The sequence below is a fragment of the Carlito syrichta genome, unplaced genomic scaffold, assembly GCF_000164805.1.
Source record: "Carlito syrichta isolate Samal-C Ts95f unplaced genomic scaffold, Tarsius_syrichta-2.0.1 Scaffold307308, whole genome shotgun sequence".
NCBI lineage: Eukaryota > Metazoa > Chordata > Mammalia > Primates > Tarsiidae > Carlito > Carlito syrichta.
In genome coordinates, this window is record NW_007251404.1 from 209,585 (window position 1) to 215,225 (window position 5,641).

The following is a 5,641-nucleotide window of genomic DNA, read 5'->3' on the forward strand; positions in this document are numbered from 1 at the left end:
GAATGGCTAATTAAAATGTTCATTATTTCTCTGATATATGATTTGTTTAATATGATTCATTGGTAACGCTCAGAGTTGACTTTGGATATTTATTTCTTGAGATCCTGTATTCAAAATACATAGATTTTTTTGAATAGGTATTTTGCACATAGAAAGAGATGAGAGCTCATTCAGTTGCATTTTATTCCCACTACAAAGAAGTTAAACCTGAAACCCTTGTCAGTTTTTTGAGGAATCCTCATTCACCTTGATCTTCATCCCCTATGTTTTTTGTTTTGTTTTGTTACTAGTACATGTAGTTGATTTCTGCCTATCTTTGAACGTTTGCTGTTTTCCCAAAGTTGTTGATTGTACGTCTATATACTAATGTGTATTAATTTAACATAGATTTTCTCTCTACATGGAGCTTAAAGCACTGCACAAAGATGTGTGTGTGTGTGTGTGTGTGTGTGTGTGTGTGTGTGTGTGTGTGTGTGTGTGTGAGTCTCACTCTGTTGCCCACGCTGGAGTGCAGTGGTACGCGCGACCACCGCAGCTTCAACCTGCTGGACTCAGGTGATCCTTCAGCCTCACCCTTCCAAGTAGCTGGAATCACAGGCGCATGCCACCATATCTGGCTAATTTTTTTACTTATTGTAGAGACGAGGTCTCGCCAAGTTGTCTAGACTGGTCTTGAATCCCTAGGTTCAGGCAATCCTCTCGCCTTGGCCTCCCAAAGTGTTGGGATTACAGGCTTGAGCCACCACCGCACCCAGTCATTTTAAAATTTTAAATGAATTCAAGATACAGAATTGATAAGTCACAGGACAACTTCAAGTTTTAGGTATTTCAAGTCCAGTATATAATAGACTCATAACTGGATTAGCGTCATCTCTAATGAATATGAATTTTCTTTGTCTTCAGGATCATACTTGTAAAGCATGTTTCATCTCTTGTTACAATTCTTCCAAGAAATGCTTCTGGATCTTGATCCCACTTGTTTAAAATTTCTACTGAAAGCTCTGCTCATATCTGTAGTTGATCTGGGTGTAACAGTTTTGACAGTCGTTAAATGGAAATGAATTTCTCAACTTTAGATTTTCAGTCAGAATTGTGTAAGTGAGCCAGATGAAGGGTATTTATTTCAGGTTGTCCATATGTAATCGAGTATAACCAGATAATTCCTTAGCATTTAACTTGGAAGAAGTAATTTTGGTTAAAAAATTCAAGATCAGGTGATAATTATTTCAACAGTAGAGGTACTTCAGTAAAACTGTGTCCTAATGAGTCTATTGAAATAAATTTATTTATGATTGCATGTAAAAGCATTAAGTAAATTGATCCATTTGATGAGATTACTCAATGTTTTCCAATTAAATTGTGGTTACAAATATAATGATTTCAATTTTAATGTAGTTGGTATGGAGCTTTTTGAGTGTGTGTGCTTATTTTGTTATGAATAATGTTCAGCTACCTTTAATTCACCTCCTAGTTATGAGAGTAAAACTATTAGTAACTTAGCAAAGAATGATTTTTAAAAACTTGCTCTGCACATGCTTCTAGTCACCTAGTAACTATTTAAATATATGCTATAGATTGAGGACTTCAGGACATAGTCTTGATTTTCATATCATTACCAGTAGATTTTTTTCCATTATAAGTTTATTTCTGCTCATTACAGTGGGAGCTATTTTATTAGAAAAGAGCCTCGAGGAAGCATTAATAGTGTAAGAGCAAGAGACTGATGGTGCCATTTGGTTCACAGGCAGTTCCTCTTTATGAATTCCCAATGTGATGAACACAGTGGGCATACATTGAAAATAATCTTATCATATCTTTAACTATATTCTTGATAATTATCTGACTATTGATACCAAGAATAAATACCTGCTGGGTCCTATGCAAGATATTAGACTTAAAAATCCAGTTATAATTGTTTTGAGATAAAAAACTGAAGAGTGGGAATATCAAAATAGATTTTGAATTTAAGATAGTTTTCCTTTATAAAGATGATATAGACAGAACTTTTTGATAAATTAATTGGCAGTTTGTCAAATATTTGAGTCTATCACTAAGGACTGGTTCTGAACTAATTGATATTTTTAAAGTATTGTTCTGATTCTTTTCCCCAATGCTTTTTATTTTTGGGTATTGGAGTTATGAAATACTGAGATTGGGGTCTCTAGCATCCCTCAACCTGTGCTGCCCAATGTAATAGTCATTAAACATAGCTATTGAACATCTTTTGTAGCTAATCTGAATTAAAATAGGCTGCAAGTGTAAAACACTTGCTCGATTTCAGATATAATTTGTCAAAAAACATATCTCTCTCATGGTTTAAAAAGTATTTTAATATTTATACACATGTTGAAATAACATTTTTATATATTTGTTTAAAATAAATGTTATATTTCTAGTTTTTGATGTAACTAATAAATAATTTAAAATTACACATGTGGCTCACATTTATTTCTGTTGAATAACATTGTTTTAGACTGTAGAAACACTGTTATAGGATTGTAAAGCCCAGTAATATGATTTGCCTAGATATCAGTGAATACTTGAGACTAAATAATTTTATTAGCCTAAGATAATCTGATAACAAGTGTCTTCCTTTATGTACTTATTCAATTCTTTTTCTTTTTCTCTTCTCCTAAGAAGTTGATAAGATAATTTCCATTTAAGTCTTTGGTGATTGAATTATTCTTTGTTGACATGAGGATTTTTGAAGCTCTAGCAGTCAAGTTTACATTCCAGGCAAGGATAGAGAGCTAGCTGATCATTCAAGTTTAAGGAAAATAAAATTTTCAGCCTCTCTGGTGGGAATGACTTTGAACTAGATGTCAGAGACCTGGATTAGAGCCCTTGCTTGGCATCTTACAAACTGTCTGCATGTTTTCCACTAGACAAATTATCTTTCTGGGAGCCAACAATGTATTATCATATCTATAAGAAAAGGAGAAATCAATAATAGCAACCCAACCTATCCACTAGATTATTGTGACAAATGAGATTATAATTTCATAATGGTAACTCATAATTACCCATAACTATCAGAGAATTCGATAGTTTTTTGGTATGTATTCTGTTGTGCTTTTATTACCTTTCAAACAGTATGCAGACCATATGACTAAATGTATATTTGTTTTATTATGTTTTTTTCAAAGAGAAAAATGTATATACAGTATTTATAAGTAGAAGTCTTCCCAAGTCTACATTAAACTGAGATTTACTTTTACCCTCTGCTTCTGAATGCTAGCCAGAGACAACAACATTAACCATTTCTGTTTTCAGTTCTTCTGGGACTCACCACTACAATTCTAAATAACAAGCATATACCTTTTTCTAGAATAGCTTTAGACAGTGGACAATAACACCCTGCTATGAATGAAAAAGAATTTTGTTCATGATCACCGCTTCACACTTTCCAACCTCTCACTTCCCAAGTTATATAACACATTATTATGATTAGATTAAACAGCATTCATTTCAGAATGTAGTAGTGAGACTGACTTTCCCAAAGAGAGTCTTGGAATATTTCTGTGGGGGATGACATGACAAACCATACCTAGGTATAGTATAGCAAGTCTTATGTTATTCTACAGCAACATGTAACTTGTGATTAAGATGATAATGACAAGATGCACTTAAGTTATCACAGTTTGTACTTGAGAATTTTTGTCTACATAAAACTTGGCAATGTCTTTTAGAGAAGAGTGAAAATCTTCCCAATGCCTCCTGATACTCATAATGGGAAATTGCAGGTTGTAATTTATTTTTATTGCTGTCAATCATTTTTGGGATAAAAGAAGTGGGTAGTTCACCTCAAGGGACAGATGTAGTCATCAGTTGACCTTGATACTGGATGAATCAATTTTTAAAATCCATCTGTCATAAGATAAGGGCAGAATGTGGTGAGTTAGAGAAAATGTCAGGCCTTTTAAATAATTAGAGAAGAGAGACTAAGAGGACTGAGGTTTGAGAATAGAGCATGGATAATAGTTGATTATTAAATAATATTAACTTGAGTAGCAAATAAAAGAATTTTTTTTTTCTGGAAATCTTTAGATGAATGTTTTAAGAGTGCGAAGCTTTTATTGTCTTAGTAAAATACCTTATTAATTGGGGTCAGCAAGGAGAGGAGTCATCTCTGATCTCTGGCTAAAAATATCTCCTGAAATAGAACTTGAGCAGGAAATATAATCCTGTGTAATTAAATTCAGTCACTTGAGGATGCTAGTTTAAGTGTCAATACTGCATGTATTTTCTACTGACTATGTACTTTTCCTGTCTTTATACATTAAAAGACCAAAATTTAAAAGAAAAAAGATCTTTTGCATCTTTCTTCCATTTTGTGCTTCCATGAGATACTACCAAGATGAAATACAGAGTTTCCTCACTACCTATAGGAAAAGAGCCAAACTTTTCCAAGCTGTTGACTTTTATTTATGTTCCAACCTTACGTACCTAACTGCTTGTCTGTATCAGCTCTCTGCCACATTTAATTTTGTTGTTTTAAAATTACAATTTTTTTGTTCTTGGCTTATATGCTAACCATTGTGCTAGGTAATTTGCATGTATTATTTTGCTCGACCTTCTCAAAACTTTAACATTGCCATTTTAGAATTGAGAAGATAACTAATAGAACCTAGACCTGAACTTGTGTCTAACAACTCAGAGTTCATCATTTATCCCACTACTGTGCAGTGTACTGCATGCAACTTGTTCTATAAGCAATGCCATATAACTCTAACTTTCCATTTAATCACTTCATTTTACTTGCTCATATTAACACTAAGAGGAAAAAAAAGAAAGAAAAAACAATCTCTTCCTAAAGCTATATGACTTATCTTCTATAATAGACAATAAGCTTTAGGGATGACTTATCACTTAAGATGTCTCTTTATAATTTCTGTGCATAAAACAGCATCTTGGACTAGTAGGAGATAATAAAGCATTATCAATGATGATGTGATGATGAAGATAATGACTATTAACATTTAGTATTAATAGATGATTTCAGTTTCCTTCCTACACACATTTCTTAAAACTTCAAACTTTGGAAACTTCCCACATTTCTCTATCCAGGTACTTTGACTTCAATTCCATGCTTCAAATTCTAAACCTCCACAGAGTGGGAAGCTTAGCTATCAGAACTTTAGAGTCGCTGTTCTTTTTTTGAAATAAAAATTCAAAAAGGAGTGTACCATATTCACAATAACAGGAGAGAGCTGAGACTGAGCACATATTTCCAAGACACAAAAGTGAAGTTTGATACATTTTGAACCATAATTCTTAGATAATAGAGGTATTAATGAAAGCCTATCTCTTGTAGTATGCACACCACAAACAGTGGTGCTGAACTCAGCAGATAAGTGGGCTTTACTGCAGAGCCAAAGGAAGCCTATTGGTGCCTCCTACAGATCTATGAGATCGTCCAAGCTGTTTGAGGTAATTAAATGATATTGCAGTGGGAACAGCAATGTAGTGCCTGACAGTTTTTGTTTTAAATGCTCTCATTTGCTTTCTTTTCAGTTCCAAGTAAAACGTTGTAAATTCTGCACAGTGCTTACATTTATAATTTAAATACACAGAGCATCTGCAGCAAAAGTTTTCTGCTAAAAGATTAACAGCACATCAAAGAAGCTCTGTCTTTTATCAT